The sequence below is a fragment of the Trachypithecus francoisi genome, unplaced genomic scaffold, assembly GCF_009764315.1.
Source record: "Trachypithecus francoisi isolate TF-2019V2 unplaced genomic scaffold, Tfra_2.0 Lachesis_group0, whole genome shotgun sequence".
In the NCBI taxonomy this organism is placed as follows: Eukaryota; Metazoa; Chordata; class Mammalia; order Primates; family Cercopithecidae; genus Trachypithecus; species Trachypithecus francoisi.
This window is the reverse complement of record NW_022681453.1, coordinates 194,374,067-194,399,532: the sequence shown is the minus strand read 5'-3', so window position 1 is coordinate 194,399,532 and position 25,466 is coordinate 194,374,067. Positions and strand designations below refer to the sequence as shown.

At 48.0% G+C, this 25,466-nt stretch overlaps 1 long non-coding RNA gene across 1 annotated transcript; it reads left to right on the top strand.

The window, feature by feature from the left end:
* Positions 1-3,174: 3,174 nt before the first annotated feature.
* On the top strand, positions 3,175-24,929 carry LOC117078934. Its single transcript, XR_004435203.1, has 5 exons — positions 3,175-3,181; positions 3,249-3,338; positions 20,838-20,903; positions 23,270-23,373; positions 24,208-24,929. It is a non-coding gene; the product is annotated as an uncharacterized LOC117078934 (long non-coding RNA).
* The last annotated feature ends 537 nt before the right edge of the window (positions 24,930-25,466 follow it).

The following is a 25,466-nucleotide window of genomic DNA, read 5'->3' as shown; positions in this document are numbered from 1 at the left end:
AAGCAACTCTGAATATTCTGGGGAAAGAAGGACCAGGCAAGGAACAGTGATTCCCTGCAGGAAAGTCATGACTTCTGACTGGAAGCTCCGCCAGGAAATTCTGACAGGAGACCAAGGATTTCTGACCGGAGAGCAGTGGTTTATGACAGGAAAACAGGGATGTCTGACAGAAACTGTTGGCCTCCAGTGGATATGCATGGAGCTCTGACAAGAAAACAAGGATTTCTGAAGGAAACTGATTTTTCTCAGGGCAGTGATTTCTAAAAGGAAAGTAGTGATTTCTCAAAATTGCGCAGTGGCTCACACCTGTAATCCCAGCACTTTGGGAGGCCGAGGTGGGCAGATCACCTGAGGTCAGGAGTTCGAGACCATCCTGGCCAATACGGTGAAACCCCGTCTCTACTAAAAATACAAAACTTAGCCAGGGAGGTGGCGGGCGCCTGTAGTCCCAGCTACTCGGGAGGCTGAGGTAGGAGAATCGCTTGAACCCAGGAGGCGGAGCTTGCAGTGAGCCAAGATCATGCTACTGCATTCCAGCCTGGGCGACAGAGTGAGACTCCATCTAAAAAAAAAAAAAAAAGAAAGAAAGAAAGTAGTGATTTCTGACACAACAATGATTTCTGACAAGAAAACAGGCTGCTGATAGGAGAGTGTGAATTTCTGACAGAACGTTAGTGTCCATTATGTAGCAGAGGGGTTATTCCTGACAGGACGTCTCTGACAGGAATGAGGGTTTCTGTTAGGCAGGACTAAAAACAGGAGCACAGAACAAACTGAAAAACAATGGGGGAGGAATCAGACCCCTTCAGGAAATAGCTTCTTGGGTGTGGAGGGAGGTCCTCAGGAATAAAAAGCTGGGTTGGGGGAGGCTAAAACTGGGGGAGACCTGGGGTCCAGTATCTCCTTTGGCATAGTGGGGCTGAATGGGCCGGAGGGAGAGTATCTAGAAGATTTACGAAATAGGTGTGAGCATAGGAGACTAGGAAATACATTCTCATCAAGCGGCTTGCAGGAAGGAGGAGGGAGGGGAGGACAGGGAAATCTGGTCCTTCTTCAATCCCCTAGACCCAGAGATAACAAAGCCTTGGTTTTTACTCAGCAAGTTCAAAGGGAAGCTTTTGCTCTCTGAATTTATTGCCAATTCTTAGCAAAGGGGACAGAATAGAGAAGTGATGTCATGAGGCTGTAGTTCTGAAGTTATCCGGGAACCAGATCGGAGCATACTTGCAGAGACAATGGCATTGTGGCAGAAAGGAAAATGAACTAAGGGAAGGGGAAGTATCAGGAAGGAGCCTCTGACAGAAATGGTAGGCTGGCGACATCCTGATCAGGAGGAGAAGTGATTTTCCTGTGTCCCTGAGTCCTTGCTCATCACCCATGCTCCCGAGAGCTCTCGGGCCAGGCTGGGTGCCTCGTAGGATTCCTTCCCTGTGGATGGTGAGGTTTGCCGTGAGCCATCGCCCAGCACGGGACATGTCTCAGAGGGAAGGAACACGTTTGTTCTCAGACTGAGCTCTCATTGACCCCAGCTCCCAGGCACCACGTCTACCACGTGACTGAATTCCTGCGGCCACCGAGAGCTGGGAGAATTTTAATTGTGCAGATCCCCAGAACAGCTGCAGCAGCCCGAGCCAGACTCCTACTTCCCACCGGATGCAGGCTCGTCAGGCTCGGCAGGCTCGGCAGGCTCAGCAGGCCAGCGGCCACACAGCCAGCGGCACGGGCCTCCTACGGGGAACCCCACCCCACTGGCCAGCCCCATCCTCTGCTCTCTTTGGGGGTTCCGACCACTGTCTCCCTCCACAGCCAGGAAGGGGAGCCTGGTCTTGTCTTTCCAGCTGCCCCCACCTGTTCCCCCTCTTGAGCTTCCTTTCCATCTGAACTGGATTCAGAGGACACAGAGTTCCCCAGCTTTCCCCACTTTTAATGCCCTGTCTGGTCCTCAAGCTGTTTTTTGTTTTGTTTTGTTTTGTTTGAGATGGAGTTTCGGTCTTGTTGTCCAGGCTGGAGTGCAATGGCATGATCTTGGCTCACCGCAACCTTTGCCTTCTGGGTTCAAGCGATTCTCCTGCCTCAGCCTCCCGAGTAGCTGGGATGACAGGTGTGCGCCACCACACCTGGCTAATTTTGTAACTTTCTTTTTTTAGTAGAGATGGGATTTCTCCATGTTGGTCAGGCTGGTCTCAAACTCTCAACCTCAGGTGAGCCACCCACCTTGGCCTCCCAAAGTGCTGGGATTACAGGCGTGAGCCACTGCGCCCAGCCCCTCAAGCTGCTTCATTGCTGCCAATGCCAACTGGGAAAAAGACACGGTGGTAGAAAGAATTAGGGATGAGAAGCAGACTTGAGAATTCTTTTCAAATTCAAGATCAGTAGTTTGTCTCAGGAGATGCTGGTCCTGTCTCACTGTGAGAATCCCGATAATAGACCTTCCCATGCAAAGCCCTTTCCCAGGTTCCTGTCTGAGAGGGAGGTAAAGCCTCTTGGGTCCTCATTACCTTCCTGGGTCACTGCTCATCCACAACTCACCAGGGAGAACAGTGACGGGAACTAGCTGACCGCTCGGAGCACCCACACCGGTCCCTTTCTGTGAAGACTCATAAGGCCTTACTCGTTGCGTAACATCTCAAAGCTGTAGTTACCTCATTTGTAAAATGGGGATAAAAATCCCACTTCACATGGTTGTTGGGGTGATTAAAGGAAATGATATAGGCCGGGTGCAGTGACTCACACCTGGATTCTCAGCACTTTGGGAGCCAAGGAGGGTAAATCACCTGAGGTCGGGAGTTTGAGACTAGCCAGACCAGCATAGAGAAACCCTGTCTCTACTAGAAATACAAAATTAACCAGGCATAGTGGTGCATGCCCGTAATCCCAGCTACTTGGGGAGCTGAGGCAGGAGAATTGCTTGAACCCAGGAGGCAAATGTTGCAGTGAGCCGAGATCATGCCATTGCACTCCAGCCTGGGTGACAAGAGGGAAACTCCATCTCAAATAAAAAAAAAAAAGAGGAGATGATATATAAAGTACCTGGCACCCAGCAGGTGTGATAAATTGGTCCCCTTATTTCTGCTCACAGGGGAAAGCAGAACCCTTGAGAGCAAGGCTGCAGCGGGTGCGGCTGTTCAGTGTGTGCCTGTCTGTTCAGCAGCTGGGTGGAGGCTGAAATACCACATGCCCTGCACTCACCCTGTCAAGAGCCCAGGGTGGGGCGTTCTGCACAAAGGCTTAGTCTCTCCTGCGCACAGGCACCCTAGGGCAGAGCAGCGCTGGCTGCCAGGTGACTGCGCCAGCGCCCAGCCCACTCTGCCGGGGAAAGAAAGCATGGCATGTTGAAGGCAAGTATTTGTAGTTTGTTCCTTCCTCACAGTTAGACCAGGTTCTCTCCCCTCCTGCTGGTCCTCAGAGGCCTTGGTGAGGCGGAGAACAGCTGCCATTGTGAGGGGTTCCCCTTTTCTCACTGGGGGCTCCCTTGAAGGGGGCTGGCCTGCCTGCATTTGGGCTCTGGAAGAAGAGAACCACTCTTCTTCCCAGCAGGTTTCCCACTGGGGCAATTTGCGGAGTCCTAAACTCAGAACCTCCGCCTTTACATCCAGAGCCCCCCGGGGGCTCTCTTTAGTATTATGGACAAAGAGCCAAATAGGGCCTTTTTTCCCCAGTAAGAAAACACTCAATGGAGCTCAAGGCCCAGCTGTCCTGGGAGTGGTGTGCCTCCGCCGTGGCCCTCTAGGAAGGGGCTTCTGTGCAGGGCTGCCCTGAGGGTTACCTTCTTCAGTCTTCATTTCTATCTCACATAGTCATTTCTATCTCACATAGTCAGTCATTTCTATCCCACATAGTCAGTCATTTCTATCCCACATAGTCAGTCATTTCTATCTCACATAGTCAGTCATTTCTATCCCACATAGTCAGTCATTTCTATCCCACATAGTAGGCAAGACAACAGACAGGATTACAGCTGCCAGGGCTGATCTGTGCATTTCCCTTGCACGCTGCTCTCTCGCTGGCACCGAAGGGCATCCCAGTCCAGACTGGTCAGAAACTCGCAGAACCCACACAGCCGGGGCTAGACACAAAGACCGGGCAGTGTGCTTGCAAAACCAGATTTTCCTCTCCCAAAGACTAGAAAAAACTAGGCTTACAGAAGCAGGAAGAGGCAGTTAGGCCTGGACGGGAGGAAGACACCTGGGTTTACTGGGTATGGCGCCTTCCACCAACAGTGCTGGCCACATGTGAACAGCACCTGGTAGCCTTGGAGGCTGTGAGTAGGGATGTGGTCAGGAGGGATGCAGTTAGGAGGAGTGTGGTCATGAGGGATACAGTCAGGAGGGGTGAGGGCAAGAGGGATGTGGTTAGCAGGGATGTGGTCAGGAGGGATGCCATTAGTAGGGATGTGGTCAGGACAGGTTCGGTCAGGAGGGGTGCAGTCAGGAGGGTGTGAGGTCAGGAGGGGATGCGGTCAGGAGGGGATGTGGTCAGGAGGGATGTGGTCAGGAGGGGATGAGTTCAGGAGGGGTGCTATCAGGAGGGAGGGGTGCTATCAGGAGGGGTGTGGTCAGGAGGGATGCAGTTAATAGGGATGCGGTCAGGAGTGGATGCGGTTAGTAGTGATGCGGTCAGGACGGATGCGGTCAGGAGGGGTGTGGTCAGGAGAGATGGCGTTAGTAGGGATGCGGTCAGAAAGGATGTGGTCAGGAGGGTGTGGTCAGGAGGGGTACAGCAGGAGAGGTGTGGTCAGGAGGGATGCAGTCAGGAGGGGTGCAGTTGGGAGGTGTGCGGTCAGGAGGGATGCGATCAGTAGGGGTGAGGTCAGGAGGGATGCGGTCAGGAGGGGTTCGGTCAGGCGGGATGTGGTCAGGATGGGTGAGTTCAGGAGGTGAGTGGTCAGGAGGACTGGGTCAGTAGAGATGAGGTCAGGAGGGATGTGGTCAGGAGGTGATGCCATCAGGCGGGATGTGGTTAGTTGAGATGTGGTCAGGAGGGATGCAGTCAGGAGGGTGCAGTCAGGAGGGATGTGGTCAGGAGGGGTGAGGTCAAGAGGGATGCAGTGAGGAGGGGTGCGGTCAGGAGGGATGCGGTCATTAGGGAAGCGGTTAGTAGAGATGCGGTCAGGAGGGATACAGCTAGGTGAGTTGCTGTCAGGAGGGGTGTTGTGAGGAGGGGATGCGGTCAGGAGGGGTGCGATCAGGAGGAGTGTGTTCAGGAGCAATGCAGTTAGTAAGGATGCAGTCAGGAGGGGTGTGGTTAGTAGCGATGCAGTCAGGAGTGGATGCAGTTAGTAGAGTTGCGATCAGGAGGGGAGCAGTCAGGAGGGATGCCGTTAGTAGGGATGTGATCAGGAGGGATGTGGTCATGAGTGGATGCAGTCAGTAGGGACACGGTTAGTAGGGATGCCGTCAGGAGGGATGCCGTTAGGAGGGGTGTGGTCATGAGGGATGCAGTCAGGAGGGGTGAGGGCCAGAGGGATGCAGTTTGTAGGGATGTGGTCAGGAGGGATGCAGTCAGGAGGGGTGCAGTCAGGAGCGGTGTGGTCAGGAGGGATGTGGTCAGAAGGGGTGAGGTCAGGAGGGATGCGTTCAGGAGGGGTGAGGTCAGGAGGGATGAAGTTCATAGGGATGTGGTCAGGAGGGATGCTGTCTTGAGGGGTGCAGTCATGATTGTTGTGATCTGGAGGGATGCTGTCAGGAGGGGTGAGGTCAGGAGGGATGTGATCAGGAGGGGTGAGATCAGAAGGGAGAGCCTCACCCGGATCCGAACCAGGTGTACACGTCTCTGTATAATTGTAGCTGTGAAGGAAGCTACGCTCCTGATCGCCTGATTGTGGGGGGAATGCAGTCCTCAAACCAAGGGGTTTCCAATGGCAGAATCCTTTATAAAACACTAGAACTGTGGCAGCTCAAAAAGCAGATCTCATGAAGGTAGAAAAGAGAATGGTGGTTACCAGAGGCCGGGAAGGGTAGAGGGAGGGGGAGGATGAAGGGGACAAAAAGCATATAAATGTATTAGCACTGAATGGTACCCTTAAAAATAGTAAACTTGGTAAATTTTAGATGTCTATTTTACCTCAAAAGGAAAATGCTAGAACAATTTCAGCCAAAAAAACCCCTGAATTCTTGAGCACAAAGTAATTTAGTTTCTTAGATGACTGGAATTTTTTTGTACTATTTTTAGGAAGAAGAGGTTAATAAGAAATCAAAAACAAATCAAGGATTTATTTTTTAAAACAACAAAATACCAGCAGCTTCCAGGGACTCCCCTGGAATTCACACATAGCCAGTGCAGTCCAGCTTCATTACACGCTTGCGACAGAACAAACGATGTTCAGAAGGATGGCCCTTGAATCACCAGGTCATCAAAGGACGTTTCTATTCACTCAGTAGCCAGAATCCCTATTTCCTTTGCATTATAGTGAAGTGGAGCCTGGTCGTATTTCTAAATTAACTACAAGCTCCTTGAAATTGATTTTTCAAGAATTCTAGCATCTTTCGGACAAAGGTGACACTGTATATAAATTTAATGTATTGAGCATCCAGAAATGATTTGGTCTTTGAGAGGAACCTCATGTGGCCGCATCCTGTAGATATTTGATGGGGATGGGTCATGATGATGGTTCTCAACTGGGGCGGGGGCATTCCCCTTCACCCCGGGAACATGTGGAAATGTATGGAGACCTTTTCAGTTGACATAATTGGGTTGGGGAGTGGGATGCTATTGGCATCTAGTCAGTAGCGGCCAAGGGATTCTGCTCAGTATCCTATAATGCACAAAACAGCCCTTCACAGCAAAATTATCTGAACCAAAATGTCTAGAGTGCTAAGGTTAAGAAACCATGGTTCATGGTAGCTCACAAAGCTGTACCCCAGTGGGGACCAGTAGGGTGATCACTCTGAGGCTACTCAAAGGCCTCAGGGCCACGCTCGGAGACCTACCCTGTCATCCACCACTTGGGTATATCTTTTTAATCTCAAAAAAATGTGCACTTCACCTTACTCATCTTCTTAGGATGGTTCTAGGATCTAAAGCCAGGACATCCATCTGCAATAAAATACAACCTTCAGATGTCTGGCTGCTCTATGCTGGCAACAGGGATGCTCAGCGGAGCCGGGAGTGGAGCGTAAGGAGTTAGTTACATGAGTCACATGCCGTCTAATGAACCCAGGTCTGCCAGGACTTGGCCTCTACTGGGAGGGCACTGCCAGTGCTCACCTGGGTGGTACTACCTCTTCTAAGTTTCCGCTGCTAATCAAGCTTCTTGTGACCAACCTTCTTGCCTTGGATGTCTTAATGTCCACCTGACTTCCACCTGGAGCCAGAGTCCACCTAAAATGGTTGCATTGCTTGGCTCTTACCCATTTATTATGTTTATATTTTATAGTTTAATACAGGAATTCCTTGATCTGAGAGCGGAGGGTGTGATTTTGAGAAGCCACCTAATCCGTGAGTGTCTAGAGCATCTGTGAACACACATAGTACGCTCTAATCTAGCACCACTGTTTGTCAAAAGTACACATATGATATGGCAATTAATAAAGTAAAGCAATGTAAAGAATGGTCATAATTCCTAATAGTTTGTTGTCAATATGTATTTCTTGGTCACAAATACTAAAAGTATAAATATGATCATGTGGAAATGGGTCTGGAAAATATTTTGAGGCTAAAAGCAGGATTTAGGCCAGGTGCAGTGGCTTACACCTGAAATCCCAGCACTGTGGGAGGCCAAGGTGTGAGTCTCACTTGAGCTCAAGAGATCAAGACCAGTCTGGGCAACATGGTAAAACCCCATCTCTACAAAAAATACAAAAATTATCCAGGCGTGGTGGCGGCCGCTTGTAATCCCAGCTACCTGCGAGATGAGGTGAAAGGATGGCTTGAATCCAGGAGGCGGACATTGCAGGGAGCCAAGATCACACCACTGCACTCCAGTCTGGGCAACAGAGTGAGACCCTGTCTAAAAAAGAAAGAAGAAGAAGAAAGAAGAAGAAGAAGAAGAAGAAGAAGAAGAAGAAGAAGAAGAAGAAGAAGAAGAAGAGAAGAAGAAGAAGAAGAAGAAGAAGAAGAAGAAGAAGAGAAGAAGAAGAAGAAGAAGAAGAAGAAAGGGAAAAAAGGAGGATTTACACTGGAAAAAGTTGGGAACCACTGGTTTGACTCTCAGAAGGTTAACGTTCATATTTCCTAGTTCTTGAGCAGGGAAGCCCAGTACCCCAGAGTTGCCACCCCCAGCCCCCATGGCATGTGCTTGCTTGATCCACCCCTAGGGACAATCTTAACTCCTTGTATTTGTGTGCTTTACCTTTTCCGAAACATTGAGGAAGGCAGAACAGAGGCTACCACTTCTATTTACGGATGAGGACGGGTCTTGGGCAGCTGATTTGTCTCAGGATCTATGGCCGGCATAGCTGGAGCCAGGGCCCCAACCTCTGACGTGGGACTCAGAGCTCTTTCCACTCCCCCTGAATTAGTAATGGAGCCCTTGGGGGGTCTCGGAGCCACCAAATACCCAACTCTACTCCATAGTAACTAGTGATGAAGAGAGCCAGGAAGTATTTAAGAGCTTTCAGGAACTTGTCATTTTACGCACTTCTGAATCCCAGTTAGCTCATGAGAATTTCACGAAGGTAAAGAAAACAGAAAGCAATGAACAAGCCCCTGTTCGGTGGCCATGGAAACCCGTGTTTACCTTTGGGTTCATATTTGGTACAATTTCCTGAAATTCCCAATGAGGATTTCAGGTGATCTGGGGGTTCTCTGAACCTCAATCTCTAAATCTGAAAAGTGAAAAAACACTAAACCAGATTATATATTTCTGGGTAGTTTTACCTTTGACATTCTAGTCTAAATCTGTGGGTTCTACCAGCATCATCAAAGGAAGAACTCTCTAGAATAATGTTTTATCTTTTTTCAAGAGACGTTTATTCATTCACTCATGCGTTCATTCAGCCAACATGGATTGCATATAAGGCACTGTACTAGGCTCTGTGCAGTTTACAGGCTTAAAAACAGAAAAAGCCTATTGACTACACCCATGTAGCTAACCTTTATAAGGAAATCAAGAAAAACAAGAAAGTCATTATGACTAGCTTACCTTTGATGCTTTAAACCACTTCTGATAAAAAGTTAAGGACTTTTATATTGGAATGTAAAATATGTAGACTAAGAACATTTCCTGCAAGTGAGCCAAAAATTCTCTGAATTATAATAGGCTCTTGAATGGCTATAAAGTTTAGAGCAAACTAGTAATACAATACCTTCAGTTTTTTGTGATGAGAATCTAAAATCTTATCATAGAAGCTTCAAAACAGTTTTCAGTACAACTATTCCAAGGGCAAGGAAAAAAAATTTTTTTTATTTAATCTAGAGTCTAGAATTGACTGCTGTTCATTAAGGAACTTTCTTTCTTCTTAAAAAGATTTTTTTAATACAGTACAATTTCATAAGTTACACAATATCTTTTCATTTGATCAAAAAGTAACTATATTTTATTTCTAAGAGAGATGGAATTGATTTGGCAAATGGAAACTAAGAAACTATTTCTAGATGGATATTTTGGCTTTTACTATTACATGGAAGATGACAAAATTAAGCAGGAAATTATAAAAGTCTGTGGCTCAAAGGAGGAAATTACTCGTGTGGTATCTGTGGGAGGATTCACTGGGTGCTACCAGCACAGATAAAGTGAGGGACTTGGCCAGATTTTTTCTTTTCTTTTCTTTTCTTTTTTTTTTTTGAGATGGAGTCTCACTCTGTCGCCCAGGCTGGAGTGCAGTGGTGTGATCTTGGCTCACTGCAACCTCCACCTCCTGGGTTCAAGCAATTTTCCTGCCTCAGCCTCCCGAGCAGCTGGGATTACAGATGTGAGCTACCACACCGGGCTAATTTTTTATATTTTTAGTAGAGATGGGGTTTCACCATATTGACCAGGCTGGTCTCGAACTCCTGACCTTGTGATCCACCCACCTCGGCCTCCCAAAGTGCTGGGATTACAGGCGTGAGCCACCGCGCCCGGCGCAGCCAGCTTTTTAATTTAGTTTCTGAGCATTGCTGCTTACACCGCTACCCTTGCATCACTGCCACCATGCCCTGAGCAGAGGGCAATAAGGTGGGGAAGATGTTGTCCCTGCTTTTGAGATGTTTATAGTCCATTTGGGCTGTTTTGAGGTGTTTATAGTCCATTTGACCGAAGACACAGTCAAATAACTAGACAGTTCCAGCCCAGCATGATCAGGACCCTAAAGGAGCCAGTACTTGGGAGCACCTGGGAGGGCTCTCACACCCAGGCTGGGGGACAGGGAATGCTGCCTGGTGGCAGAAAGACCCGGGTCTCTCTTAAGTGCCTGCCAGGTCTGATGTCTTACATGTGGCTCTGAAGAGAAAAAATAAGTACAGAATCACAAGAGTGTGGTAAAAAAAATCCTTCAGGGGGAGAAAAAAATAGTCCATGAGAATACTGTCAAATCATCTAATACCTGTATTCAATCGTGCTTGGAAAGAGGAAGCGAGGCAGACACAGGGGCCCTGGAATCTGTGAAACAGCTACCTCAGGGTTACTCAGGTTGTTAAGGAATCTCCAGGGACATCCCTCTTCCCATTAGCACGGATTAGGCCTGAGAAGATGCCACAGCTCACTGATATCTGCTCTATTAGATTTTACAAAGCCAAGTAATTGCCGTTTGAGGCTCAAGTCATGGCGAGGGATTCATCTGCGTTTCTGTTCATTTGTATAGCAATTAATTTGTACCTAAATGAACAATAAAAATGGTTATGTGATCCAAGAAAGTAGACATGTTGGCAGAAAAAAATAACCTCGTCTGTTTTACCCTCCTAGCAAGGCCAAATCATCCTTTTCCCCTCCCGCTGTTGTTTGTCTCTCTGGAGAAGGTTATTTTCAGGCAGGCAGAGTGGAACCGGGTGTGCATGCTGGCCCCTGCCAGGGGTCCAGCCTCAAAGGCCACGGACAGGAAAATGGGATTTGCGTGATGTAAAGTATTGTTGACTTGCAAGGGTTCAAGCAGGTCACCACTGCAGCATGCTCCCAAGGAAGGCCAGGAAACAGGCTCCCTGAAATTGTTTAAGGCAAAGATAGACGCAAACCACCCGAGAAGATGTTAGCACACTCGGGCAGCATATGGCTAGCAGACACATTCTGTCTGGCATGAAAGGGTTTTTAAGTCTTTGGGTTTGTTTCCAATGTTTAAAAATTAGGATATTTCACATGAATATTCGGATTCTCAATTCTCTTGAAAAGTTGGAAGCTTGTTGACCCTGTATCTACATTCCCGCCCCACAACAGTTGGCTGGAGTTGGGTGGTCACTGTCCCTTTTGAAGTCAGGCATGTTTGCCAGTTTGCTTCAGTCCCCACCATGCTCCGTTATCCTATGCTGTGTCTGTCTCTCTGATTCTTACCCTGCCTAGCTCCTGTAGGATTTCAGTTTGTGACCCCTGTTTTAGGATTTGGCTGGTCACTTACAGGAGTAACTTGCTTTGGTTGCTGTTTAGAACAACTTCACTTTTTAACTTCTTGGAGCATTTTCCTTTTTCAGAATTTGAATCTTGGGCATGGAGGCTACTCTCGGAACAAAGATCTTACACTTGCTGCTGTGTTATTTGGTTCTGTTGCCATAGAACCATAGACCTCTCCACAGGGAACTTACTTTGGAGAATAGCTTATCCACTTGCCTCTTTTAGGAACTAAGGCTCAGAGAGGCCAAGTGACTTGTTCAAGGTCACACAGCAACTTGAGACAGAGGCAAGACTGGAACCAGTTCTCGTACTTTTCCTACTATCTTTCAGCCTCTCCTGGGGTGCTCATTCCTGATATTGCATGACCCAAAGAAATAATATAACTTCCCAGGTCGTCGTGCAGTCTTTTCACCTTGGAAAAGTTTGAACAGCTGGAGGCCTGTGGGGCACGGCTGTCTGCTCTCCAAGATGACCCCTGGTCATGGAATGCAGTGTTCAAAGCTTAGTTTCTGATACCATCTGTTGATTCTAAGAGCCTTGAACTGGGAGTGAGGCCAACGAGGTTCTAGTCTATCTCTGCCTCTTACCAGCTATGTGAGCCTGGGCAAGTTTCCTCACCTCTCTGACTCAGAACTTCCCAAGTGAAGACAGGAATGGCTGCCTCACTGGATGTTGTCATGATCACAGGGCAGAACAAAAATCAAAGTTCTCAGAAAAATGTAAAAAGTTAGATAAATGCAAGTTACTATTACGGGCTATTAAGCTGAGATATTAGAGACTCTCAGAATTCTCTCTTTTCACAGGTGAGAAAGTGGAGGCTCAGGAAACAGGGTCCTCCAGCCAGTGACCAGTTCAGATTAGCAAGCAGGTCTCCTGTCCTCCCTGCCACAGCCACAGTTGGAGTCACGGATCTCGGTTAAAGCCATCTGGCCCCAAGCACGTGGGCAGCTGGTCATGGGGTAAATGGGAAATGCCTTAACCTCCCCTTACAAGAGTCTGTGGAAGCAGAGTCCCAGCCGCAGGAAGAGAATCACGAAATCCTGCTCATTCTAAGGGCAGAGACAGAGAGGGAGGGAAGGAAGGCTCTGTCCCTCCTCATCAACCCAAGCCTGGGGTTCTGGGTAGCACTGACTCAGAAGAGGCTCGGAGACCGCAAGAGCCGACCCCCACACTTGCTGGTGGCTGATTCCCAGCCTGTGAGCTTGGGTTTGGGAGGTATTACACTGTGCCAATGAACACTGTTTTTGCAAACTTGTGGGACCTGCCAGCTCTCTCAGTTTAACTAGATCTCTGCAGTGACATCCAGGCATGTTCTGCATTAAATTAGGGCTGGTAATTTCAGAGGGAAACAGCTCTGAAATGGCATGAAAGACAAAAACCTGTTCCTTGGAAAATGACACCATATGTGCCTGCACTGTTGCAGTTAGGGTAAAAGGCTTTTCCTCCCTTGGTTACTCATCAAGCCGCCAATGTTAATGTCAGATTTGCAACAGAACCATATACTAATGGAACCCAAATTAGCTCTAAAATTAGCTCTTAACAAGAAACTCGAGGCTAGCTCAAGGCAAGCAGATTTCTCTGACTGTGAGAGACAGAAAGCACTTTAGCAAAGCAGCCACATATTGATATTCTCAAGCTTCAAAAAAGATCACTCTTGCTCAGAATGAACTGCCCGGGAAGAATTGTGCACAGCCTGCTGTCTGCCTATGCGTCAAGAACATAGCAGCTCAACCTGCAGTTTTAAGGAAACCTTTCACAAAACAAAGAAGCTATTGAGAGCTTAGAGTGTGAGGAGAGAGAACAACTCAGGGGGTCGGATCTGGGTGAGGAACTGGGTCCTGGGAGCGGCACTGTTCAGATTTAGAGTATGTTCCAGCATCACTGTTTATTTAACACCTTTAGAGAACCCAAGGACTATGGAGAAATCAGTTATGGCAAATATCTACATGGATAAACGATATTTAGCAGCTGACATTGAGTATTGTGAGTTCTCTTCCACCATCCTTAAAAATTATGAACTGATTTTTTTGTTGTTGTTGTTTTTTGAGATGGAGTCTCGCTCTCTTGCCCAGGCTGGAGTGCAGTGGTGTGATCTCTGCAACTTCCACCTCCTGAGTTCCAGCGATTCTCCTGCCTCAGCCTCCTGAGTAACTGGGATTACCGTGCCCGCCACCATGCCGGGCTAACTTTTGTATTTTTAGTAGACACGGGTTTTCACTATGTTGCCCAGGCTGGTCTCGAATTCCTGACCTCAGGAGATCCACCTGCCTCGGCCTCCCAAATTCCCGGAGTTACAGGTACGAGCGATCGTGCCTGGCCCCTAACTGAAACATTTGTTCAAGAATGTCCCATCGGTAGCAACATTTCTAAGGTATTCACAGAGCAGCAGACTTCATTAACGGGTCTCAGTCTAGCCAAGTCTTTGCTGCCCCGACTGCTCGGTAAGCCCCTCACGGGCCCCGGCAAGAATTTGGAAGTCAATGAGTCAACACTGTGAAGGCCACTTTGTGTTTGGAGTTTAGTCCAGGGTTTGTGGACCAAGGCTGAGAGGAGGAGGAGGGTGTAGGATGGGTGATGAGAGCCACTGAAACCTACCCAAGAGGGAAAAAAGGATTAAGAAATTAAAGATGCAACTGGGGAGTAGGAGGAGGAAGATGGTTTAGGTGCAGGTGGCTTGAATTAGGCACCTCCCATCAGGAAACATGCATCCAGCTCTTGTGGACGAAACATTTACATTCCCATCTACTCAAGGAAGCAGTGCACTCCTGTTTGGCTGAGGAGTACCTCTGACCCTGATGTTTTGGGGCATGTGAATTCCATTTAGTTTCACACTCTCGCCACTGGGCATTTTTGGTTGGGCATTGGAGTTGGTTGCACTGAATAAGTCCTCCTCTCAGTCTATTGGGATGATAAGATGGGTACATAGATAACCAAAATATGAGCTAGTGGGGAGGAGTGCTCCGAGGAAGGACCCAAGAAAGTGCTCTGGGGCTACAGATGATGGAGAGATGAGTTTTATGTTGCATCGGGGGAGTTCTCACAGAAGAGGTGGCATCGAACAGGGCCTGGAAGGATGAGTAGCAATAAGTTATGGAACCTTTAGACCAGTGGAAGTCATTCACCCAACGTACAAACAAGGCCCTCTGGAACTCAGTCCGTTCTGGCCGCGACTAAAGCCAGGCTGAGCTTTCCTCTCTAGCTGGCTCGCTTCTTTTGAAGTGTGCTGGAGAAGAGGCAATGAAGCAACAAGACACAGGATGAGGACAAATCCGGCAACCCAGGGATGCTCTGGATAAAGGTGAGAACAGGGCAGCAGAGACAGCGTGTCCTTAGACAAAGTCCTGGGTGGAAATGAAGACTGAGTCTGCCAATGCAAACAGCAGCAGCAGCAGCAGCAGCAGTAACAGCCACTGATGGCTCATGACTGTGCCTTCCCAGAGCGACTGACAATCTGCCTGTGATTCCTCTGTCGCCTCTTGCTTCTGTCCCTAGGCTTCAATCTGGGCAATTGACTCCTTCATTTAGGGCAAAGAGAAGTCAAACTTAATCAGTTTTCTGACAGCTCTGATACTGAATTACAACAGATTACAAGCACTCCTCCCCACTAGCTCATATTTTGGTTATCTATGTACCCATCTTATCATCCCAATAGGCTGAGAGGAGGACTTATTCAGTGCAACCAACCCCAATGCCCAACCAAATTTTAAGTAATTCTAGATTACTTAAAAAGATAAGAAGGTGGAGATATTTATTTGCATAGTTGACACCCACAAAATAATAGTTTTTTGGACTTTACAATCACGCACATGAAGAGTTTCTAGGATTACTATGGGATGTGATTCAGTTTCAGGGTTGCAGTTGAGCCATTGCTGACAAATGGCACCCCTTCATTAAGACCCGTTTGTCTCCCACTCAGTTCCTCCCGCAGGTAACTGTGGAACAACAGAAACTCTAAGCCTGGATGAAGAGACATTGGTTAATGGGTGCAAACATGCAGCTAGCTAGAAGGAATAGGTTCTATAGTTCAGTAGCATAGTAGGGTGACTAACAATGCTTATTACATACCCCAAAATAGCTACAAGAATTGGAATGTTCCTGACACAAGGAAATGATAAATGGTTGAGGTGATGGCTATCCCACTTACCCTGATTTGATCATTACACATTGCATGCAAGTATCAAAATATCACAGGTACCTCACAAATATGTACAATTATTATGTATTAATTAAAAAGTAATCTAAATATAAAATTCACCATTTTAACTATTTTAAAAAACCTCTATTTGTGAAGAAAAATGATGTGTTGTGGGAAAAGCTCTAGCTTGCATTGTAATCCAAGCTCAGCATGAAAAATTGCTATGTATCTGACTGATTCATTTAATTTCTGTGCATTTACCCTCTTGGGCAATTAAATGAAATGGTGTGTATAAATGTGCTCTGTGAGAGAGAAAGTACTATACAAGTGCTAGTTATTAGTAATGATACATATACCGCCTCACAGGGCTGTTATGAGTCTTCTTTGAGAGTGCTCTTCAAAAGAAAGTTATTGTCAGAAATTCTAGAATCTTCTAGCCTCAGAAAGAACTGCAGATGCAATAAAGGTTTATCGAATTATCAACAACTGAAGGAAAAAGTAAAGCCCAGCACATATTGTATTAGGTTAACTAGAATTACAACTGGCAGAAACATATTTCTTATTAAATAAAGAAAGAATATTTTCAGTGAGATAAATGTCAAGTTGTCTAATGATGTTTATAAATCAATTTTTAAGACGAATAACTTGCTATCATAATCTCTCATTTTTCCTGGCACTGCTTGGCAGGACAAATCTCATAAATGCACAACCTTTTGTGTCAGTACAAATAGATCCATCTTCTCTGATTATCTCTACAGTGTAGGACCTGCAGTGCAAAGATACCAACATTAGTGGGCATGGGCTTTATTTGTATCTTTTTCTAAATTGGCCAAGGACTTCATGGGGTGGTTTGCAATAAACCTTACTCAATACAACAAGCCCCCTTCGAATATATCTCTTGAACTCAAGAAAAGGACTCCCAATTAAAAAAAAAAAAAAAAAAAAAAAAACAAAAACAAAACTTGTGCATAAATGGAAAGTATTTGGCAGCTGAGGCTGTCAAAACAAAATGCCACAAATTGGATGGCTTAAAGAACAGAAATTTATTTTCTCACAGTTCTGAAGGCTAGAAGTCTGAGATCAGGATGTTGGCAGGTTTGGTTTCTTCTGAGGCCTCTCTACTTGGCTTGCAGACGGCCGCCTTCTCGAGGGTCCCCATGTGGCCTGTCCTTGGTGTGTGTGCACCCCTGCTGTTTCTTTGTGTGCCCGAATTTCCTCTTCTTATAAGGACAGCAGTCAGATTGGGTTAGGGCCCACCCCAACAGCCTCGTTTTAACTTAATCAGCTCCTTTACACCCCTAGCTCCAAATATAGTCACATTCTTGGGTACCAGGGATTAGGGCTTTAGCTTATATATTTGGGTGGACACAATTCAGCCTATATGAGGAAGAGAGTATTTATGTGACTTCTGAGGAAACAAAATGCCCATAGATATCATCCACTAGGCCAGTCAAAGACAAACACACTCAGACTCCTCTCCTGCACTTACTGCACGCACCTGTGACATGGGCTGTGTGTGGCCCATGCCTGGGCACAAACAGTGCAATGCAGCACTCTTCTGTTCAAGCAGCCCTATGGGAAGTGGGTATGGGAGAGGAGGTGGGGCTTCTCTGTCAAGGTCAAGGTCAGCTGTGCTGGCATCTGAACAGCAACTGCTGAAGCAGTGGGAAGCAATGGGGATAGGGTGGAGAGGCCATGCTGCTTTTCCACACACCCTGTGGGTTCTCCTCCCCCTGACATTTTTTTTTTTTCTAAAGGAATTTATCCCAGCCAGTTATGAAATCAGGAAGCCGACCTAGAGTTTCTGGAGACCTGATCCCTTTCCCCCAGCCCCAAATCTAATAAACAACATCAGGTGGGGAGGACAGAGATAGAAAACATTGTCTCTTTAGCAATAGCCTCTGCCCTTTTCGATTTCCAAAGAAATCCACAAAGCAAAACAAATGTGCTCAAACACCACCTCACCCCACCCTGCACATGGGAGGCCTGGGCCCTGTAGTCTGGAAGCTTCCTGATTTTCCTGTGGGAACAGTGCGTGTGCTTCGAGGCATGCTCCAGAATGCCTGGAATTTTCCACGTGTGGCCCTCCCTGCCAGCTACAAGCCTAGGACAGAGTGACAAACAGAACCAAGGGAAGCATAGCTTTTAGTCTAATGCACAAGGATCATGCAGAGACTCAGAACTAAACCAATCAGACAATGAGCAGAACTATGGTGTGCCTCCTATGTGCCAGGCATTCACATATACGATGCAATTCAACCCTGGTCCCCACCACCGTGAGGCTGAGACCTTTACCTTCATTTTACAGGTCGGGAGACCCAAGTTCAGTCAGGCTCAACACCAGCGTCTGTGAGTGGCAGAGCTGGGGTTCGAACCAGAGCCAGGACATCTCTCCTCCATACTCTGCTGACTGCCCCTGCCCAAAGCACTAATGACATAGAGCCACGGGCCCCCAGGGCCACAGTCACTGAAGTCAGCACCAGATGGTTCTCTCCTCTGCCTCTGCCAAGTGTAGCCTCAGGACTTAGCACATAGAAGGCTCTCAACAAATGAGAATTGAACTCAAGTATCACTAGGTCATGACAGAAGCCATATCAGGTCACTGGGGCAAAGGCCAACACCCTGATTCTGAACAAAGGTAGTGACCGGAGGCCCGGGGGAGCCCTGCAGGATGAGTAGAGTGCTGGCCTGTCAGCCACAGAGGGGTGCTCAGCTTTGGTCCTGCAGGGTGAGGGGGCAAAGCAAGTGAAAGAAAAAAACACATTTCCAGGCCCTGAAGGAATGGCCCTCTGTGACCTACGGTGCCACTTTTTCCCCCTTTCCAGTGAGTGGTGCTTAACCCAGGGTTTTTTTGTTTTTTTTTAAGACAGAATCTCACTCTGTTGCCCAGGCTGGAGTATAGTGGCATGATCTCTGCTCACTGCGACCTCCACCTCCTGGGTTCAAGTAATTCTCCTGCCTCAGCCTCCCGAGTAGCTGGGATGACAGGCGCCCACCACCACACCTGGCTAATTTTTGTATTTGTAGTAGAGACGAGGTTTCACCATGTTGGCCAGGCTGGTCTTGAACCCCTGAGCTCAGGTGATCTGCCTCCCTCAGCCTCTCAAAGTGCTAGGATTACAGGTGTGAGCCACCATGCTCAGCCCATCCAGGGTTTTTACAGTAATTTCTATTCTGAAACTGCAGCTTCGCCAAGAAGACAGACAGTGGAGAGAAGTTCTGTCTAACACGGTCACTGTGTTCTTTTGGATAAATCATTCCCCATCATTTGCCTTTTGCTTCCTTGGCTGCCACACTGGGCCATCATGCTGACCACCTTTCCTCTTCAGGGAAAGCAGAAAGTGTTTACATCCAGCAGAGCTCAGAATTCCCGGAGAAAAGTACGAGATAAACACGGTACCTGTACCACTCACATGGAATCCTGGCTTGTTTTTACTTTCACTGCCAAGATAAAAGTATGTGGCATTTCAAATTTGTCCTCTAAAGCTTTAAAAGCCTTTTTCATTTCCTGAGTGCTTTGGGAGGGAAAGTACTAATCTGTTTTAGAAAACAGTGTATTTTCTCTTTTGGAATTCGGGATCTCTGGGTAGGTAAGAGAAAATTAGATTAAAGAATCAATCTGGTCATTAATTTCTACTTACAGACGCTCCTCCTTGGCACGTGTCCATCCACAATTTATAGAAACACTATTAATCTAGGGGGAAATTCTGCCTCAGCCTTTCATTCCCATGGAGAGCAAGTATTTGTAATTCCTCCTTTTTAAAAAAAAAAATCTAAACTCATTTCTTCCTTGAGGCTCTTTCTAAACAGCTATTGATCTTCCCCACCTCGGGGAGGCCATTAATAAGGCGGGGTCCTCAGGACTCCTTTAATGCCTTTGCTTGGGATTGTATTTGCTCCCCGAGGCCCGCTGAGGGTTCTGCGTCCCAGTTAAGCATGAGCAGGTCCCAGTGGGCTTTCCGGCGGGTCATACCACAGCTGCACCTCAGCCCAGGCCAGAGCATGGGGAAGCGAGCTCGCCTGAAGCCCCCACTGCCCCCCAGCGTCTCCACCCACGGCCAGGTTCCACGTGTGTCCGGCTCCTGCTTTCAGGAGGTTTGCCAGCAGGCAGGCACCTGCTGAAGAGCTAACTGGTAACTCAAGGGACGGCTGCTCATAATAAGATGCAGGACTGCCCTTGAACCAGATGCCTCTTAGGCACCTCCAGCTACTCTTTGGCCTTTCCAAAGGCTGCTTGTTTCAGTCCCACCTTCACTCCTGTGACAACTCCATGCAGGCGCCAACAAACTTCACCTGAGCCCAACCCAACAGTGTCTGGCCTCAAGACCAGGCCATCCACCACTGTCCATGAGGCTTCCCTGTTGACCCTGTGATATGGTTTGACTCTGTGTCCCCACCCAAATCTCATGTCGAATTCTAACATGTCAGGGGAGGGACCTGGAGGGAGGTGCTTGGATCATGGGGGCGGATTTCCCCCTTGCTGTTCTCATGATAGTGAGTGAGTGCTCATGAGACCTGATGGTTTAAAAGTGTGGCACTGGCCAGAGGTGGTGGCTTACGCCTGTAATCCCAGCACTTTGGGAGGCCTAGTCGGGTGGATCACCTGAGGTCAGGAGTTTGAAACCAGCATGGCCCACATGGAGAAACCCTGTCTCTACAAAAAATACAAAGTTAGCTGGATGTGGTAGTGCATGCCTGTAATCCCAGCTATTTGGGAGGCTGAGGCAGGAGAATCGCTTGAACCTGGGAGGCAGAGGTTGCAGTGAGCCGAGATCGTGCCATTGCACTCCAGCCTGGGCAACAGAGTAAGACTCTGTCTCAAAAAAAAACATAAACAAAAACAAACAAACAAAAACGTCGGGGGGGTTAGTCTTGATGGAGGAGCTATTAAGACTCGAAGGCATTCTAATGATGGAATTATGGGCCCTGGGGTTGAAGGGGGTAATGTCAGTCCAGATTTGCAGAGAAAGGAAAAGAGAGTGGGAGAGCACGAGCATGTTGGGGTGGGAAGGGATGCTGCTGTCTTTTGCTACCTTGTCTTCTTATGCCTCCTCTTCCTTCTGCCCTTGCCTCGACCCAAGCTTTTCTCTGCCTGGCTGTGCTGTGACATGCTTTTTTTTTACTTGTACATTCTGCTTCCCAAGGTGTTTCATCCCAGAGAAACACCTGCTCCCTCTGAAGGAGGTTGCCTGAATTATAAATGAGTCTCCAACGAGAAAATGTGCTCTTTTCCTTCTTTTTCAGAAGAAAAAGGCCCAGACAAGTGCCCACGGAATGTTCTTCTTTTTCAGAAGGAAACGAGAAAAAGAGGTAAACAAGTGGCCAGAATGTTTCTCTGAGTATCCCCGGACAATGCAAACCTCACTTCCCTTTTCCTTGGACCCCTGGTTTGAATCTTGAAGCCAACCTCAGGGGAGCTGGCACTCATTCTGACCACCAACACTCTTGTGTGTTCTGGCCTTCCCCAACCCTGTTCCTTGCCCCCGCTCTTCCTCTGTGTGGGTGTGCCCTCCTTCTCCCCTGTCTCATTTAGAATGCATGTACAAATACTATGCATTCAAGACTCAGGACAAAATGCTAGCTCCTCCAGGAAGCCTTCGTGGGTTCTCGAATTGGACATGATCTCTCAGTCCTCAGTCCTTTTCCTTCCTAACTTACCAGCCTCTGAGTGTAAGCATCCTGCGAGTGGGACTGGCCAGTTTCCCTTAGTCAGTCGGGTAAAAGGCCCTGCTCAAGGAAGTTGGTCAGGAAACAAAGGGGAAAGGCAGGAAGAGTGGAAAGAAGGGGAGGAGGGAGACTCTATGGGCCCAGACAAGTGTCTACTGAATTCAGAACATGGCAGGGTCAGCAGACGATTTTCTTTCCTTCTCCTTTGTGTGCGCTTCTGGGGTTGCTAATGACAGGTCACAGTAGAGAGTGTGACTCTGCCGCTCTCCGAGGGGCACCGTCTCAGGTGATTCTCTCTCACTGCTTCCCTCTCCCTCACTGAAAAGCCTGCATCCAAAGCCCATTGCTGGCTCCAGCGTGTGGACCTTGCTGGGAAGAACTGTGTAAGGACAAGACAAACATTAGGACTGAGTGCCAAGTGCCCAGTGAGTGGGGAGGGGGCTGTGCTGTGGGATGAGGAGCCCCTGAACCTGCTTTTCTCCTCGTCCTCCCCGCTCAGAGAACACCCTCCTCACCCTAACTGTCTCTCTGGTTGTCTCCTGTGAGTTTGGTGTCCTCTTCTTCCATTAAAGGGAGAAGATCTCCTTTCTTAAACCTCTCTGAGGTTCAAGTCTCTGGTGGCCGGACCTACCATCTTACACATTTAGACAATGCTCTTCCGCACATCGGCGGTCATCAAATATATGTGTGGAGTTACTAAAGATAGACGATTTCACTGAGTTATTAAGACAGATTTTTTTTTTTTTTTTTTTGAGATAGAGTCTCGCCTGTCACCCAGGCGGGAGTAAAGTGGCAAGATCTTGGCTCACTGAACCTCTGCCTCCCAGGTTTAAGTGATTCTCCTGCCTCAGCCTCCTGAGTAGCTGGGACTACAGGTGCATGTCCCCACGCCCAGATATGTTTTGTATTTTTAGTAGAGACAGGGTTTCACCATGTTGGCCAGGCTGGTCTTGAACTCCTGACCTCAAGTGATTCACCCACCTTGGCCTCCCAACATGCTGGGATTACAGGCATGAGCCACCGTGCCCAGCCAATAAACCATTTCTTAATCCAAAGAGCTTGAAGTGCAAGGAGACCCTGCCCTGAAGGTAGGCCTCTCTCCTGGAGACCTGGGTGAGGCATATTGGGGATTCAAGTGGCCAAGTCTCCTGCTTCATGCTGCCCAGGCATCCTGGAGAGCTGCTGGATGAAACAGAAGACACTCAGTTAAGTTTAAATTTCGGGTAAACAATGAAAGTAGTATACACATATCCCATGTGGCTGGGCGCGGTGGCTCAAGCCTGTAATCCCAGCACTTTGGGAGGCCGAGACGGGCGGATCACGAGGTCAGGAGATCGAGACCATCCTGGCTAACATGGTGAAACCCTGTCTCTACTAAAAATACAAAAAAATTAGCCGGGCAAGGTGGTGGGCGCCTGTGGTCCCAGCTACTCGGGAGGCTGAGGCAGGAGAATGGCGTGAACCCGGGAGGCGGAGGTTGCAGTGAGCTGAGATCATGCCACTGCACTCCAGCCTGGGGGACACAGCGAGACTCCGTCTCAAAAAAAAAAAAAAAGAAAGAAAGAAAGAAAGTAGTATACATGTATCCCATGCAATATTTGGGAAATACTTATACAAAAAAAAATTATTCATTGTTTATCTGAAATTCATTTTAAGTAGATATCCTGTTTTCTGTTTGTTTGTTTTTGAGACAGGGTCTCCCTCTGTCGCCCAGGCTGGAGGTCAGTGATGCATGGCTCACTATAGCCTCAACCTCCCAGGCTCAAGTGATCCTCCCACCTTAGCCTCCTGAGTAGCTGGGACTACAGGTTTGCACTACCATACCTGGCTTATTTTGTTTATTTTTTGTAGAGACAAAGTCTCACTATATTGCCCAGGCTGGTCTCAAACTCTTGGACTCAAGCAATCCTCCCATCTCAGCCTCCCAAAGTACTGCAATTACAGACGTGAGCCACTGCACCTGGCCCATCCCGTATTTTTATTTGCTTAACCTGGCAACCTTTCCTTAGAAGTTCCTGGAATGCACTGCTGCGGTCGTTCCGGCGCACCCAGTGAGCGCTCCCGCTCTGGGCCACTGGGCCAAGGAGAAATGGTGTCAGCTGTGAGAAACTTTGTAAGTTTGTGGATTGTTGACTTATGCCCTCCGAACAATTTTGGAACTAAAAAAGAAGGAATACTTTTTTAGAATTGCTTTTAATATGGGTTAAAATGTGTTTTGTCATATTGCATATGTTACATATCAAAGAATCTATTAAATTTAAACAGGAATTTACAATTTACAGAGTGTGGCCACGTACTTTTTTTTTTTTTTTGAGGTGGAGTCTTGCTCTGTCGCCCAGGCTGGAGTGCAGTGGTGCAATCTAGGCTCACTGCAACCTCTGCCTCCTGGGTTCACACCATTCTCCTGCCTCAGCCTCCCAAGTAGCTGGGACTACAGGCTCCCGCCACCACGCCCAGTTAAGTTTTGTATTTTTAGTAGAGACGGGGTTTCACCATGTTAGGCAGGATGGTCTCGATCTCTTGACCTCATGATCTGCCCGCCTTGGCCTCCCAAAGTGCTGGGATTACAGGCATGAGCCACCGCGCCCGGCCGTACACTCTTCACTCTCAAGATTATTCCCCAAAACACCTGACAGGAAGGTGGACAATCACCACCCGTTTCCTAGTTGAGGCACCCAAGGCCCAGAGAGTTAAATGATTTGCTGACGGTCCCAGGAGTAGTTACAGTGGAGTCAAAGCGGGTCCTGGGGCGTAGGCTGCTGGTGCAGTGCTCCTCACCCCTGTACAGCTTGCCTCCTGCCCAGGCTACTGGGCTCCTAGTTAATTAGGCAGCAAAGAACTCTGGTAGGAGCTGAAAGTGAGGGGAAGGGCCTGGAGAGGCTGGCATAGGGTGAACAAACCAGAATGGCATGTTTTAATTGATCTTTGATTGTGCTAACGACTGCAGGCTACCAGGGCAAGCAACTGCTGCTTCTGAGTCAGCATCCTCACGTGAGACTGGGCCTGCCCGGAGTGCAGGCGCTGCTGGCTCTTTTTCCCGCCCCCGCACCCTCCCCACGAGCTCTTTGTGTGGGAAGTGGGTCTGTACGAAGCAAAAGGTTTCTCCTTTAATTGGCCAAACAGCTGGGAGCCTGGAGTCCTGGGAATGCTGTCCAGGGTCACCTACAGCTCTCCCCATCCTTCCACCCGGCTTGTCCTGGAAGCCCCAGGAGACCCAGCTCTGCGGATGCAGCTGGACACCGCTCTGAAGACGCTGCAGGGAGCTGTGGAAGCACAATATACTTTGTGAAGAAATTTGAAAACTTCAGTGCTACTTAGCAAGTTTCTTGGCATTAGCATTTATCCAGGGACTCCCAGGGGGCACCAACCCAGCTCTACTGCTGGAGAAAGAAATATTCCAATAGGAAGACAGAAACTCTCTCCAATCTCACTGCAGGCCTTGATATTTGGAAAGATCTCATCACCAGACTGGGTGAAGGACCCCGGACTTTGACTTTTGGACTCGCATAGCCAGTGGCTTGCTTGGCATCTTCAAAAAGATATCTAACAGGCATCTCAACCCTAACAGAACTCTTGATTCCTTCCCTCTCATCCCCAACATAAGCCCCCACTAATGTTACCCATTTCAGTAAAGTCAATGGTTTTGGCTTAAGCCAAAAACCTAGACTCCTCCTCGATTCCTCTCTTTCTCACGTCTCCACAGCCAACGTATCGGCAGGATCTCCTGGCTCGACCATCACAAGGTATCTCGAATCTGTCCACTTCACTCCTTCTCCATTGCAGCCATGTGCTTCCAAGCCACCGGCATCCACTCAAATAACTCAGTTCGGTCTGTCCGTGGCCACCCTGGCTCTGTGACAACCGTTTTCCCATACAGCATCCCAAGACGCTAGGCGATCTGGCTGCTGTCTACGTCTCCCACAATGGGCTTCTCTTCCTTCAGGTCAGAACCGAAATGTTACATGACCCTGTTCAGTGTCATCAGTATACTTAGCAGAATCAGCCATGTTAATACTTATTCATTTGTGTTTGTCATCACGCCTCCCTCATTTGATGAGGGCAGACCGTGTAAGTTTTATGAGGGCGGATCATGTCTTATTCTCTGCTAATTTCCCAGTTTGCATGTACGTTCATTTCCTAGGGCCACAGTAACAAAGTACCGCGAACTAGGTGGCTTAAGACAACAGAAACTTGAGCCAGGCATGA